The sequence below is a fragment of the Gorilla gorilla genome, chromosome 7 (assembly GCF_029281585.2).
Source record: "Gorilla gorilla gorilla isolate KB3781 chromosome 7, NHGRI_mGorGor1-v2.1_pri, whole genome shotgun sequence".
Taxonomy (NCBI): Eukaryota; Metazoa; Chordata; class Mammalia; order Primates; family Hominidae; genus Gorilla; species Gorilla gorilla.
This window is the reverse complement of record NC_073231.2, coordinates 98,364,374-98,381,527: the sequence shown is the minus strand read 5'-3', so window position 1 is coordinate 98,381,527 and position 17,154 is coordinate 98,364,374. Positions and strand designations below refer to the sequence as shown.

General features: G+C 35.7%; 1 long non-coding RNA gene across 1 annotated transcript in view; it reads left to right on the top strand.

Annotated features, from left to right (window-relative positions):
* Window positions 1–5,849: 5,849 nt before the first annotated feature.
* LOC129524064 (uncharacterized) overlaps window positions 5,850–17,154 on the top strand; it is a 43,385-nt gene continuing 32,080 nt past the window's right edge. Inside the window, exons 1-2 of the long non-coding RNA XR_008667721.2 lie at window positions 5,850–6,016; window positions 13,200–13,282. This is a non-coding gene — a long non-coding RNA (uncharacterized lncRNA). The remainder of the gene's footprint in view (window positions 6,017–13,199; window positions 13,283–17,154) is intronic.

The following is a 17,154-nucleotide window of genomic DNA, read 5'->3' as shown; positions in this document are numbered from 1 at the left end:
TAGTATGAAACGCATCCAAGTTTTCCGTATGAGCTGACAGGGGCTTTGGATTTCGAGAGAAAGGTGGATAGTAGAATCACAAATGTGAAAAAGCAGCCTGAACCGCCCTCCACAGTTCATTACAATAAAAGGTAATTCTCCTGTCCTTCAGTGAATCGGGTTAAATTGCTCAGGCATCATTTGCCTATGCCTGCATGTCAGTGTTTCATATTTGCTACAACTTGAATTACATTATTGGCCATGTAAAATGTAGTTTTAATAAGTGGACCAAGAAAAAGTAATGAAATCTGCAATGGAGTTTCATAAATCCATGGACAATATAATTATATAGTACACATACACTATTTACAATGCCCAGGATGACATCTACCAAAAAAAGTAAAAATGTGATAGATTTTTAGACCAGCTGGGCTCTGAGTTGATTTTCTCAACAGAGTTTGACATCGGAACTGGACAGGTACAGTTTCTTTATTAATACTTTTCTCTATGAGTAATAAACTATAAATGAATAATGCATCTCTGAAAAGGAAAAGTCTACTGAGAAGACAGAAAATAATACTTTAAATTCGTAGGTCTGCATGGAACTGAAATTTCATTAGGGAAAGCAACTATATAAGAATACCATATATGTGTGTGCAATACTAATAACCTGCTGGACTATGCGCAAGAAAAAAATATTAAAATTTTCTGAAAATAACCATTCTCGTTTTTAGATTTTACAGCCATTGCGTGATGTCATTGCTAGGATCATTTCACCGTTAATTCAGATTTTAATGCATTTACAATAGAAGGCTCTCCAGCAAACTCCCCCTCTCACCCTTTCCTTTCTTGGCCTTCAGACACATTCTAAACATAATTCATCCATTTTGTGCATAGCCGTATATATTACACAACTTTCTTTCCTTATACAGAATGTTATTATTTAATAAGTTGAACAGAAAGAAGCCAAGTCAGCAATTTATCCCAGTTTACTGCCAGCCAAGCTTTTGAAATATGAAGAAATGCCTTTCTCTCAAGCACTGGGGAAAGCATCTTTCTGTTCCTCTACTCCTAATTTCATTTTACTTTGAAATGTCATAAAAATGACAGTCATTTTGAAATAGATGTCTGAGTCACGTTATCATTGCTGTGTGCATCAAGATGGTCTTGTCTGCATGACTGAAAGCCTGGATCCATCCTCCTGCACCCCACAACACACACACACACACACACAAACACATATACAATGGGTGGCACAGCAAAGAATGACATGAGAGCTAAACAAAATACTCAAAGGAGCTGAAGGACTCACTAATATGACAGCTGATGAAAAGCCTTGCTTCAAACTGATTTAAGATAATTTGTGATATGGGATGAGTGTTTGGAGAAGGTCTGGGAAGATTTTCATTGTTCAGGTTAGGATGATCACACCCATCCTCTCCCCCAGCTCCCTCACAGTGACAAAAGCTTGGCAAGTCAGTTCCTGAGGGAGACCGTGTGCTGTTAGTTGATCCTGTGGTGGGATTAGCTTGATTCTGGGTCTCCATTCATTCATTTCTCGGTTTGCTGAGCACTTATTTGGGAGGCTAGGTCCCTTTTTCCACACCTCTCACCCATCTGTTATTGATTATAAAGTTCCAGAGGGCAGTGCCTTTGTCATTTTCGCTTGCCTTTTATTTTTCCTTTTGGTAGCAAGGTGTTATGCAGATGTGGACACGTAATAAATACTACAGTGCTGAGCTTTGTTGCCCCTACATAAAAGGAAACATGACCAGAGGAAAATAAGTGCAAGTGGGTTTAATCACACAGCTGAAAAGATGGAGAAAGTGTGTGGACAATACAGACTTTTACAAGGATGATAGGGTTCTCTCTTTGGTTATCTTCCTCCCAGAGTACAACGTTGTGAGAAAGAAATCAGGGACAGGAGTAGCTTTGTCCAATGGAAGTAGATTTGAAACCCTACCCTTGTCCTTAGTGCTGTGTGATCTTGAGCAAATTATTTATTATATCTGAACTTCGCTTTCCTTTGAGGAGAAGTACAGAGACTAAAACAAATTGCCCATTGTCATTGCGAGGATTAAACAGGGCGTCATGAAGCAGCACCTGGCTCAGTGTCTGCCACATAGACGGTATTGCATAAATGTTGTTCCACCCAGCTGTGCTTACAAGAGGACAAGGTTCACTTTCTTGCTCTTTCTTTCCTCCTGAATACCTGTGCTACTTGTATGATCTATCTTTTTCCCCCCGCCTCTGGCCTTTGTTTTAATCCAACTTTGCTTTTCATGCCTAATCATACCAATTGCTTCCTGAAGACACAAACTAAAATATGGTTTAGAACAATAAAACGAACACAATGTTCAATAGCTAAAGATCATCAGGTTTGGGGGAATATTACTGGTTCTCCTACACTGCATATATTTCAGAAAAGATCAAAACTTAATTGATACCATTTGTTGCTTGAATTCCTTTACTTGGAAACTTCCCTGGGCTACCAGGCAGCAGAATGAGCCAGGAGTTGAGAAGCCAGGACCTAGTGAAAGCAGGCTATCCTGGCCAAGGTACTTTAGCCTGAAGTGAAAGAGGTGAATTTTAACTAAGGTTTACAAATGAAGCCAAAGATTTAAAGCCAGGATAACCAAAAGCAAAGTCTAAGATGTGAGCGATGGATGCGAATTTTCTGGTTTACATGGTAACAGGAAAGAAATGGGAATATATCTAGAAAAGCAACAAAAGTCTTATATGATTGTCATGAACACAACTGGCCTGGCCCCTCAGCTTCCTGTTGGTATGGGGGTATGTCAGGTTGTCTTAAAGAAAATGGGTTGAGGCAAAGAATCCTGAATATTGAATTCTGAGCCAGATGGCATGTGACTCTCTGCCTAGGTAGCAGACAGCTCTGTGGTTCTCCTGATTGGTTAGGTCCTAGTTTACTTGGCAGGTTAAAGAAAGAAGTCCTTGGAGATAGCAGTCACACCTGACCCTTCTCATACCTCTCAACAATTCAAGGGCTTAGGGTTGATACCATGATAGAGAAGTTGTCTAAGAAATGAAGTCTTCTACCTTGGTACATGCTGCATATTTTCAAACCTACTGCCAATAACAGCAGTTTTCCGAGAAAGTTTATAGCTCTCAGTATTTCTCAGAGGGGATATATCTGTCTACAGAGAAGCTGGGGGGAAATGGGAAGAATGTTCTCTAATATCCCTTTAAAGGTTAAACTCTTCGGATACTCTAACATCAATGTTTGTGTTATTCTCGTACATAGAGATAACCACCCATTCTCCTAGGTTTTTCTGTAACCACTGGTGAATATCATAACATAAATGCTAAAATGGAAATGTATAATAGTAAACTGAAGTTTTATTCATTTTCTATGAATCACAATGTTTGTGGTGTTTCCACCATTGAGTTAGGGGCATTCAGCGTGGGCATTCAGGGTGCTTCGGGAAAGGAGAGATACCCACAGTGATACGAAGGGCAGGGTGGGACAGGAGGCCCAAGCTGTGGCTACAATAGCTCTGATCCTAACCAGATGTCATTCTGGAAATGGGGAGAGGGGTACAGTTTGAGAGATAAACAACTCTAATGGAGGATAAAATTTAATTTGACTAAAAATATACTAGAAGTGGGTGTGATTTTAACTGCTTACTTTGCCATCATCTCACATCTAACATCAAACATTCCTCCTGCTTTCCGCCCATCTCCACCACAATTAACAAGAATAAGGGCCTAAGAACAGGAAGAGGCAGGCTTAAGAGTGAGAAGATTACTTTTCCCACAATTCTGAGTCATAGTGAATATATTTCACATCTACTATGAGGACTGATTAGTGAGAAATCTACAAAAGGCATAACCCTTTCTCTTCCACTTTAATTTTGGCCGTAGTAAAATACTCTGGCTTATATTCCAACAGAAAGAAAAAAAAAGTGTGGGGGGTGTCTAAACCAGCACTTATTGATCACTTAGCATGTATAGGTATTAAGTAGTATACATGCTTTTACATAAATATAAGTGTGCACATTTGTGTGTGTGTGTGTGTGTGTATTCTCCGACATTAAGTTTCATTTAAGCCTATTTACTTAAAGTGAGATAAATATTATTATATTCACTTTGTAAATGGGGAACTGAAACTCAGAGAGAGTCTAAGTAACTTCCCTGAGGTTACACAGATAGTAAGAGGTATATGCGTGGTTCACACCCAGTGTGACTTAACCTGAAACCATTCCTTTTACCCTCCTTCTTGTTGCTTTATACTATGAGTAAGCGGTGTACTTTACACTACGAATATGCACAATTCAAAATTGGCTTCTTGAGCTCTAGATCCTTGGAGGACTCATTTGTGGGTCTGATTCCTGAATGTGGTACATATGTTTGTTATAGAACACTGTGTCCTGCTTGCTTAGTCTTGGACATGTTGGTTGTGGACCCATCCTGGAAAGGTGAACCTCAGCTGCTAGGTTCTGTGGTCTCCTATCTACATATTCATGTGCAACTCCTATGTGGGCATGAAGAGGGTCCAGTTTGGATGTTCTAGACTTTGAATATTCCAGGAAAAAAAATCCCATTTATAAAAAAGCTTTAAAAATATAGACAGTTGTTTATAGAAGAACTGTAAGTGATTTTTACAGCTAGTATTCAGAGAAAAGCTTAATTCAAATGCTACATCTGCATTTTGTTTTAATTTAAAAGCTTTATTATCTGTGTAAAGGACATACTGATATTAAGTACACATATTCAATGTGAATTAAAGATTTGAAAGTCGTTCCCCAATTATTGTCCTTGGTTCCCACAAAATTTCTTCTCCCCTCAAATCTAAGACTTCAAACTTAAAAAAAAATAGGATGATGTGTTTTTTATTTAGGTTGAATGCCTTGAAGATTGAATGCTTCAGTCTTCTGCAACCTGTGGGCAGACAGAGCCACACTGTCTTCCTCTTGGCAATGAGGATATTTGCTTACGTTTTGGTTTGCTAAAACACCATGCCCTTCAGTTACTTACCCAAGTGACATATTCACCTCAGTGATGGAAAAGTAACCTGACTCAAACCTAAAAATAATCTTCACAAAAAGGGGCTATTTAAAAATGTTCCATATGATATTCCTAACCAATAGTTTCATAGACCAATGAATTTTAAAACAATAAAATAGATACAATAAAATAAAAAACAAAATCATAGAATTTTCAAAGAAATATCTGTGATTGTGAGAAATTTGTTCAATATCTCTGAACATAAAAAGAAAACATTTTATTGATCTGCACTTGCATCCTTTAGGTAACTATTAATATGTTAACTATACATTTAATTTGCTATATTTTATCAATGCTTAAAACTATACTTATATGCTTAAATCCACTTACTGATGAGAAGCTCTTTGAAAAAGTCGGCCTCCACAGAAAAGTTTTTATTTTCTATCTTATTATCTCTTTAAAAATAAAATTATATATTCATTTTATTTACATCAAGTATTCTTTTGGTTTACCAACTAATTGTTTTCATTCATGGTAAGCAAAATCTTTTATTGCAAAGAGTATTTTTAAACTTTTGTTCTCATAGATTGGACTGAATGAGAAGTCACTAATTGTGTATCTCTGTGGATATCATATACATTCTAGAGGTAAAACCCATGTTGTCAGTGAACCGTGGGGGTGCTGGCTAGACTTCAACTTTGTCATTAGGGAAACTGCTCATACATGGACTGTTCCTGAGAACTCTAGTTCTGTTAAATGTGCTTCCCTAACATTTTTTGTGCTCCTAATTTGAAACTTTTCAATCAGTTTTAATCTCCACATCCCTCTGCACGTCCAGATTCTCGCTGTGCCTTGCAGAGGAAGTGCCAGCATTCCATGAGAACAACGGTCTCTGTGGAATTTTTGGCTTGACCAGAAGCAGGAAGAGTAGGAAATGTTATTTTAAAAAGTCCCGTTTTTCACACTGCTGATGTCTGGAGAGTCGAGATAAGCTTTGAGCCTACTTCCAAATCTCTGGGTGCTCCTCCAAGCGTGCTGGAAATGGGGGTGTGAAACATAGCTTGCTGAGGTGGGATTGGACAGGGATCAAGACGCAACAGAATTGGCAGTAGGTCTTTTCTCCGTTTAGTTTCCAGGATGCTGGAGGTGAAGCTGGAGTTTTCCCATCCTTAATGCCTTATCTAGAAGACAGCTCTGTGAATACTGGTCCAAAATGTTACTTTTCTTTTTTGTAAATATTATACTTTGAGTTGTTGAGTTTTGGTGAGCCAGAGAGCCCAAAAGTAATCTTTATTCTTGAAATATTTATACATAGAAGCATTACTGAAATAAGAATGCATGATTCCTTGGATTGGATTACATAGTTGTGACATAATTACTTTATTTTTAGTTCTTAGTGCTTAATGGAAACATGACATGGAAGTGGGTGCTGGGGCAGAAACTAAGTTGTGGAAGTGACTGAATGGTTAAGAAGCTGTTGACTCCCCCAAGTCTCTGCATCCTTTTTATTCTTCAAACTATTAACTATTTTCTTAACATTACCTGTGGATTTAGAAAAGATGTAAATCATTGCATATTTGAAAGCTGTTAGTGATGAAATACTACAGTGAGCTCTCCAAAGATCTTTTTTTTAACACACGAGTATTTCCCAATCTAAAACTATATTGTAAATATCTTCAAGCTGCTAAAGATCTAGCCAATATATATATGAGAAAGGAAAATTATTCTTATAAGTTTAGTAAATAAAAGCATCATGTACAATAGCTCTTTTAAATTTAAAAATTACCCTTTATAACAGGTCTCATATATTTACCTATTTTATAACCAATATTCTTTAACCAGAATAGAGAGATGTTAATATTCCAGAAATGCAGTTCTGCAAATAATGCTGGAAATAGTCATTTATTCTCTCTGAAAATGCACAGTACTTATAAACTTTTTTTTTCTAGTTATCTAGGAATTCATGAGAAGAGAGAAGACTCGAGACAGGTTTTAGACATTGGACACTATTGCATGGCAACAATTGAGAACAAAAATTCATCTGCCTCAGCTAATATCCAGTGCCTCCTCATAATTGAATTAAGCAAGTGGTGTAATTAAATGATTCAATGACAGCATTTACTAAGTGGATCCCTCAAAGATGCGCAGTGTAGGGCATTCAGAAGGTTTAAAAGGGAGGACACTTTTTGTTTTAACATGGACAATGACTCCTTATGAAATTGAATATTGTTTTAAACTTTCTCTTCATCTTTCTACTCTTTAATCAAAAGGATACATTTATTTAGCCTATACTTAATATGTCCAGTCTCTGAGTTTTTACTTGGTCATTTGTAATTCTCTCTTCTACATTTTCTCTGAAATCTCCAGTTATGATAGATATCTTTAATATAGACTATCTAAATAAGTATAGATACATATATAACAGCAACTAATGATGTTGCATCTTAATCAGAAAACTATAAACAACCATAAGGTCACTATTCCCATGAATTTGTTACTATGGCTGGAGAAGATAATCTCTTAAAGCAGTGGCTTAACTTTATCTATGTTTGTCCTCATAACGAAGTCCTTCTGGAATAGTCCATATTAAAGTCACCTTGCCCCTTACTTTAAAAAGAAAAATTTTAGCATTCAAGCAAAACTGAAAACTTTGGCATTAATATTAGACCACAAAACCCTGACTTTCAGAAGCAGGGAAATACTAAAGAGGCAAATGGTTGAGGAGGTTTCATTTCCTGCAAATGGAATCATATTAGTGCAATCAGCCTGGGTTTATTCAATGACTCAAATAATATTTTTCTCCTTTAATGAATATTAAATTTACCAATACTCTTTACAAATACTATTTAATAAGGTTTAATAATAAACATGTGATCATGTATAATGTGCAAGCCAAAGAATAATAAGACATAGTCCTTTTCCTTTAAGAGTTGATTTCTTATGGGGCAAAATAAGCACACGAGAGGTCCTACTTCTGCGTGTGGACATTGGGATAGTGCATTGGGGATGAAATATCTCCAGTCAACTATATCTAAATAGCTAATGAAAACACCTTGTAATTTGAGACAATATAAATACACAAATGTATAAATAATATGACCTTCTAATTTTCAGGGATTTTCATAATCCTTAACATACTTTCACAAGCATATGCCACAAATATATGAAGTGGGAAGAGTGGAGTTTATAGAAAATGGAGAATCAAAAAAGTAATTAACAGAGCTGGGTCTGGAGTCAAGTTTTCCAACTCCCATTATTTTCCTGTTTCCATTTCAACCTGGACTTTTTCATTTGAGAGTGACTAGGGTGAAAAGTGATTCTAAATTTTTCAAGGGCAACAGAAATAGTATTATCATAAAAATTGTTCATATTTAAAAAAAGAAGGAACAGATTATCCTTGGTTTTATAGCAATACCATGCTATGGAACACAAACAAGTGTACACCCTTGAGGACTTAAAAATGAGTTATTACATTTATTTGCTTACCTTGGCATCAGTGGCAACATGGCTTAAAGGCAGTGACATGTGGCAGAAAGAAATCAATAACTAGAGATAGATATGCCATGGCTCTAGTTTGAAAGGGTAATGATTTCATTTTTCTTTAGTATTTCATGGACTTTGTCACCTTAAATTAAAAAATAAGAGATCAAACTGGATCTGAAAGTTTAATATTTATTTGAAAATTTTTTACTAAAGTAGCTAGCAGCCTTCAGTGTCTCTTGTTTTTAGTCTATTGTGTTCAATTGTGAGTATCATGTACATTCCACAAGAACTAATTTGTGTTATTTAGGTAGAACTGTTGGATTTATTTGCTTGGCCTTGATTAGATTAGATCTGGCCTTATCAGTTGGGTCATTCTGTTTAACTTCTTATACTTATATTTTATAATATTATAATAAAAGATAAGCACTTCCCATCAGTGCCTGTTCACAATCATTTATCCTTAATGTGTCTGAAAGAAACAGAGAGAAATGAAAGAAGACACTTTCTCATTCATGATTCTTTTAAAAACTGTTCCCTTGTCTTCACCCCTCCCATCCTGATATCGCATGCATGGCTTGTTCTCAGCCTGCTCTGAGACAAGCTAGGGCAGGCCCTGTAATATGATTCAAATTGCAATCTCATGTCTTGCATCCCCCAAACACCTCATCTCCCATGCAACCTGGAACCTTCATTCCAGTCCCCAATTAGACTAATATCTCTGCCCAGCTCCGATTGGGGGTGATGAATCGGCTGGGAGGATGGGGGGAGACAAGGCGATCTTCTCAGCTCCTCTGCATTCCCATAGGCACGCAGCATTTGACAGATTGGGCAGAACTGCCACGAAAGAGTCTGACACAGATGGTGTAATTAGAAAATGCGAAGTGCGAGTGTGAAATTTATCTTTGATCAGCACCTCCTTGCCAGATTGTCATCTATGTTAATATGATGATGGCTTCTTGGAGATGGATAGAAGGAAACAGCAGCCTTGAAGAGGAAACAGAGACTGTTCACTCCATAGAGAAGATATTCTATTTACTTCTGAAATCCAATCAATTTCAACAGGCCAAAATGAAATTGTACTTACTTAATTTATATGAAAAACAAGCCTAACCTGATTCGCACACTTTATTAAGCCTATAATCAATATGGTAAAATCTGAGCTTTAGTTGGAAGGGGAGACATGTTAATTTTTTATGGAGTAATAAATAAAAAAATACAATCTATAACTGTAGGAGCTGTTGAAGACAATGTGCATCTCTCTTTATCAAGGCTCTATGAAAAATGCATAGACGAAAATCACTATACGCCATAGCATTAAAACTCTAGACACTGCCAGCAAAGTTTTATTCTTTACTTTTCCTCCACTCTTTATCTTTCAAAATAATACCTAGGATTTTTACTCAGTTCAAAGTACACCAGCCTTATTTTCCTTGATGTGTTAAATTTTGTGCTTTTTCTCTGTATTTCGCAACTTTGAAATTTTTAAAAAATTAATAAAACACGTTTTTAGTCGGGATTTGATAAAGTTGCTTTCTTTTTATATTACCTTCCTGAAAAATCCAGACATTTACCATTACAAGGACCAAGTATAGCCATAAACCATTTCTTCTTAAGTTTTATATATCCAATAAGAGTCATCTTTTCTTTGGATGGCTCAAAAGGTTCAGGTTTGCAAGCATCTATGATAGACTACATTTTGCTATGATCTGCTCAAATGTTCACATTGATGGTGCTAATTTTCAGGAAGGTAAATTAGCATAATTAATGACCAGCCAAATTTGGGGGTAATACAGTATGTAATTAACATTAGAGAGTTCTGTTGTACCACCTGCCCCCACATTTCATTGTTGCAGGGATCGAACTGTACAGGAGGAAATTTTCCCCTTTGCTGCACTGAGCAGAAAGCAGCTTTCTTCATCAGAATAAGCCATTAGCTGTAATGGCATGTAGGTGTAATGGAATGTGCTCGAAACATCTGTGCTGAGAGCACGGGAGAAATTGCTGCATGCAGTCGTAGGCCTTTGGGGAGCTTGATTAAGGGTTGCTTCAGAGAACTTGAGATCTGGCTTGGGATGCAAAAACAAAAAAAAAAAAGGAGAGAGAGAAGAAAGGAAAATAATGCTAATAGATTTACGGATGTACTGCAGGGAGAGCAAAGGATTTTTAATTTTTTTCTTCCTTTATTGCTCTTATATTGCATCTGTTCTCTGTTGGGCTTTCACTTATTGAAGTGATCTCGAAAAAATGTAGCTCTAAATGCAGTTTAGTGGGAAAGATCATAGCTGTAGAAATAAAATAGGTTGATTTCCCCCACCCCCCATTTTGGTTAGCTAATGGAAAATTCCTCACAACCTGTGAAGAAAAATACTAAGCATTATTTATCTTAAGTGTGATCTTAAAATTAGTCTCAGAAAATAACATGAATATACAGATTTGGGGCTGTAAATACTTTCTTGTTTTTTTTTATTTTCTATTTATTTATTTTTTATCAGTCTCCACAGAGCAGTTCTTGCAATGTATCAGGTAGCTGGGTTATTCATTTTCAACTGTTTAATTCAGTATTTCCAGCAGTACTTTAAGCTGATTTTGAACTCACTTTTTAGACAAAATTTGCATGAATATATGTATTATAGGTAACATGATTTGAACTTCTGAGGACAACAGAAATTATTTTCTACTCATTTATTTTCTCAGCAAATACCTACTGAGCACACGCTAAGTAAAAAATACTTTTTCCCTGCTGAGTGTTTGGTCACCATTGCTAGGAATGTAATACATTACATTTGGCAGCAAGCATTGCTGATTGTATTACCTTAGCCATCTCCTTATTCCATGCTGACTGCTGAAGCCAAATCGATCATGCAGTGATATACATTGATTGCTAAAACAACTGAATTGAATACATCGATTATGATGGGCTTTGGCCATTTTAGAAGTGTTAAAGAAACAAAATATTTGCTTTACTATAGCCTTCACAGTAAAGATAAGCTAAAAGAGAGTTATATTTAGATAATGGGCTAGGGAAGGGTTAAACATTTGTGAAACTCATGCAACCAAAAGGGAATTAGCATTCTGCATGGGACAGATGTGAATGTATTGCTTAGAAAATTAGAAACAAACCTGAAAATATTGGGTGATTTTATGATTAGGTAACTCTTACACTTTCTAATTATAAATGACAATGAAGCACTCTATTTGCTGGAATCTGTCTTCCTTATGAACTAAGAAGCTTGCTGAGCTTGTGCCAAAAACTCCTTGCACTGAAGTTTAAAATATGTAGGAAGGCAAGAATGTAATAAAAATTCAAAAGCTAATAATATTATGGTGGCTGGCATTGTTTACAATGTAGAGCACCTGCTGTTTAAAAAAAAAAAAAAAAGAAAGAAGAAAAAGTGAAATCATCAAACTGTTCCTAAATGGAAAATCTGGGCTCTCTGCCAGTTACACAATGTGTTTCAGGTGCACTGTAAATAGGAACAATAAAAGGTACAGGCGAAAGAATATGAAATGTTAAATCTCAAATACGCGAGAATATTAATATGATGTTTCTTGAAAGAAAATCTTGGGACTCTTCCAGTGTTCTCCTTTGCAAGGAGGGGGTTTAAAATTTTTACACTGCATATGTAAAGTTCTAAAACTTTTAATTGCCTTTATCTCAAAAAGAATACATATGAATGCAGGACCATTTGCTTCAGCTGCATTGCCCTTAGTTGTTTCAGACAGAAAGGTCCATCTAGACCTGCAAACATGAATTGCATTGCTTCCAGTGTCTCTGTTACGTACCTGTGTGTGTGAGTGTGTGTGTGTGTGTGTATGTGAATTCCAGTTTGCAGAATTAAGTCCTGAGAGAAAAAAAAAAGAAGGAAAGAGTAACTTATATTGCCTATTGTTGAATACTAACTTTCTACATTAAAATTAGCATTATGAGCAACTATAAAATATCAGACACAAAGGGTGATGGGATGTCATATTTCTATCTTCTCACTATGAAGCACTTAATAATGGATTCTTCCAGAATTAGACACCTATTTTTACCAGCTAACAACTCATATGTGCCAAATTTCCCTTTCTAGTTCAAATGTTTTCCTTTCTCAATGAGGCATTTTAAAATCAAGTCATCTTTAAAAAATGCCTATTACATTTTAAAATGCCAATCTTTCACAAATCAAACTGAGACATAATCTTAATGCCTATCTTTTAAAAATAATTTCTAGAGTGACACAATTGTTTTCCAATGATAAATGGAAACTAATCTTCAAGAACTCAGCGTCTTTCAAATATACAGTATTTTTAGAAAATGAAAATAAAATTAATTTAGTCATGTCTTTCAGACACTGAAAATTAAGAACTAAACAGTTGCAAAATATTTGGGGTAAGTTGTGTTTGAGTCAGGAAATAAATGGGAATCCTAGGTCCTCTTAAATGTCTTTATCACAATGGTAATGATTAATACAAAAAGGGGGGCTCTGCAATGAGACAAAATAGAAGAAGAATTCTTGCCTTTGTATACCTACTCTACGTGGGATAATATTTGTTGCTCTACCATTTACTGAGTCAGCTTGAGAAAGTTAATCTCCCTTAGCTCAGTTTCTTCATCTTTAAAAGTGGCTTAATATAGCACCTAATATGTACAATTTTTATGAGGATTAGATGAGATAATACAGCTAAAGCACTTAGTCTAATGACTGACACATAATAAGATTTAGCTAGGTTAGTTAGGTATTGTTATTGTGATTATTTCTGAAATATTTGTACTTTCTTTATCACAGCTGTCAAGAGGCAAGATAAGGCATTTGCAATTGGCGGTGTTTCAAAGGACTCCAGATATCTCCAAAGAACCTAGATTTCCCAGGTATGTTTCCTCACATGTCCTTTCATCTGGCATCATCGGTGGTAGAAATTCCATGTCACCCTGGCACTGATTTCCTTTTGACTTTACTATCACACACTCACATTCAGGACCCCATGTAAAGCAATGGGTTATTATGAAAAATATAGGGCCCAACTCTTTCAATAGTTCCTTGAAGAATATGAATTAGAATTAAGAAGGTGGAGAAGCTAGCAGAATAGGAAATGGACAATATTGGCAAAAGAAATTTGTAAGTGCACAGTATAATACGGCAGGAGATTGGAAAGCAGAGAGATCAGATTAGAAGCATAAGAAAGAAGATTAGAAAGTGAGCTTTGCCTCAGACAGACTTGTGTTGTGTTCCTGGTTCTGTCATCTATTACTATCTATGCGTCTTTGGCAAGTAAATCTTCTTCAGCCTCAGTGTCTCATCTGTAAAATAGGGATATTAATACCTACATCATTGTGAGAACTAAATACCAAAATGGCTAGTAAAGTGTCTGACAAATAAAATACATACATAAATATTTGCTGCTTATACCGTAAATTGTCTTTACCTCACTTCCCTTTTTAGATTTATTTTTAGAAATCTACATACGTATACTCTCTATAAAAATCTGTAAGGTGCTTATCATAAAGGAACTTCAACTCTTTAATAAAGAATAATCAGGAAAGTCTATTTCAAAACTAACTTTATGAGTCAAGTTTCAAATATCAGGCCTTCCTCCTGTCTAATCAATATTCTCCAATTCTATAATCTACAAAAATTATATATCTCCATATAACATGATGTAAATATGTTAATATAATGCTGCTAGTTTAGTTATTACAATTATGGAATTAGAAAAATAAAAAAGAGATTTTTAAAACAGCAAGGTTTTATGAAATATCAGATACTACCATGGCATTGAACAACTCATTGTAGACTCCTAAATGAGTACATAATTTGTATCAAGTTTTTCGATTTTGTCAAATCACTTAAACAAGTAGTGGCTTTAGGTACCACCAAAAGGTGGGTACCTTGGATTTGGCCCCAGTCATTTAATGCCTGCCTAGATTATTGAGATGTTCTTTTCAACTTCCATTCCCTTCTCCAATTAACTTTCCACATCATCTCTCCTTAGAGGACAATGATATTGTCATTGTTCTTCCTCTTAAATTCAATTGTCTGCTCTCTTAAATTTTGCAAATCACCTCATAAATCATAATTACAAAATATTGAACAGTTAAATATTTCCCTAGTAATATGATGTACCTTTTGACTACATTCTTGTGCGGGTATTAGCTATCTACATTAGTGCAGCTTACTGATATTATCTTGAAGATAGATATATCTATATTATCACTTTTAAAGTACAAGACATAAGTACTAAAAAAGCAATGATAATATGCAACCCCTTGAATGAATATGATCTCATATTGATTATAATGATGGTGATTACTTTAATGAAGGTACTGAACATGTGCAAAATAGAAACAAACATTCAAGATGAGTGAGTGATGAGTTCTGCCTGTGGTCAGAAGAAAACAACACTCCCAACTCTGCAACCTGATCACATCCCTACTTAGTCCTGTTTGTGGAGCCGCCTTATTAACGACATTAGAACAAAGATATGAAGGTGATGCACAATCATTACTAGTTTTTAACCAAAGATTTTGGTCACAATAAGGACCAATAGCTGTTTCTTTGGACCTCTGAGCCCATCTCTGCTGGAAAGATATTTGATACATTTTAGCATGCAGGAAACAATAAACATTTACGTTTATTTTAAAAATGCTTTCCAATTAACAGTTAATTTTTTTTCACTGTTTTCTTAATTATTTGTGACATTTCTAAGGTTTTTGTGAATAGAGGCATTTGAAAAAATTACAGGAAATTTTAATCCCTTTCCAGATGCTTGAAGTAATGACACAATCTACAGTTTTTAACAACATAATGCATTATATTAAAATCTTTGGGATTTAAATCACACGGTCACAGAAATCTCAAACCTGCTTAAGCAAATAAGAAAATTTAGTGGATCACTAGTTGAAAACTGCTGAGACATTATTGCCTTCAGGCATGACTTGATCCAGGAGCTCACATAGTTACCAAGGTGAAGCTCTCTCCATCTCACCACTGTACTCCCCTTCATGTTGGCGTGTAGGCGTTTCCCTCGAATTTCACCCAGGGCTCACTAGCAGCTCCTGATTTAACTACCCTAGAATTCAAATTTAATGGAAAAGCAAAAAGAACCTTCCCATTTCTCCTTTAGAAATCCTTGGTTTAGTAGTGATTTTCTTGGTTTGGATCCCATGCCCATCTTTAACTATCACCATGGCACGGGGAATGTGACACCTCAATTGGCCAAGACCACTTCAGTGCCTCTTCTAGACTGAGGTATGGAAGACAATTTATCCTAACATGCAGTCTAAGAGTAGGTCTGTTTCCCAAAGGAAAGTCAGGATATGATTGCTAAAGGAAGAGAAAAAAAATGTTGGATGGCGATCCTATGAAACAGCAGACATCTCACTAACTACTGTATCCTCAGACTGGAGTAAGGCATTGCACACAACAGATTCCTGATACTTGTGCGTTACCATTGCAAATAGTGCATCACAGTGAGTACGTGAATCAGACAGAAGTGAACATTAGTTTTGTTCACTCAAATAACAAATATGGAATACCTAGATTTGAATGAGGGTGCTTTATAATTTTTATAGTAATTTATTATATGGGCTACGATAATGGAACAAGCAGGGGAGAGTGATATGAATGGCAATTCCACATAGAGCGTATGGTATGAGGAATTGTCTTATGTGTAAAATTCGGTGGGTCTCCATCATAGTGGCATGGCGTTTTGTCAAATTACACCAATGGTAAAATACTAGGAATATAAAAAGAGCATGCATAACATAGTGTAGTTAATAGGATGGCTACAAAAAAAGTGTGTAATTCTTCTTTATTCATTCATTACTTCTCTAAAATCTTTCTTATGCCTATCATGTATAGCTTGATCACATCATCTGGAGTACGGGTGGCCTTGAATGCCTTGCTAAGGACCTTGATCTTTCTCAGTAGGCAAAAGGGACCTGAAAGGTTTTAAAGAGAGTCAAAATGTAAATCTGGCTCTGAATTACTGTTGACAAATGGCAAAATAAACTATGGAAAAGAAAGAGAGAGGGGGAAGTAGAGAAGGAAGGAGAAAGCAAAATAAAAGGGTTGGTAGGAGGGAAGAAGTAAACTAGAAATGATATTGAGGGACCAGTGTATTTTCCCACTTATCTTCTTCTTCCTTTCCTGCTCTTTTTTCTGCCTTTATTACCAATGTAGTATGCATTCATTTATAAAAAAAACAACTGTACAGAATTATATATAATAAATGTTAAAACCTGTCTTCCAATAGCCCTCCATAAAGTTAATTATTGATAATATTATAGGATGTTTTTCAGATTATGTACTCAAGATCCTTCTTCCTTTTCTCATTTTCTCCCTTTCTCCCTCCCTGCCTCTCTCTCTCTTTCTTTCTCTCTCTCTCCCCCGCTCCAGAAATGGTATCATCCTCTATGTGTTATTTTGTAACTAGCCTTTTTCTTTCAATGATACATCCTGAACAATCTTCCAAGTCAGTACATCCGTATGTATACATATATATGTGTGGATGCATGTGTGTGTATGTATTTTTAAGGCTGTATGGAATGTAATAGCTTGATTTTACTCTAATATATTTAAACATTTTTTAGTGATGGATATTTAAATGGTCTCAAATTTTTTTACCTAAAAAAATGAATAAACCTGCTGTACATCCGTCCTTACCTAATCACGTGAGGATTTCTGTAGTATAAATTCCAAGAAATGAAATGTTGGATTGAAAGAGGTGCAGATTGGAAAAATA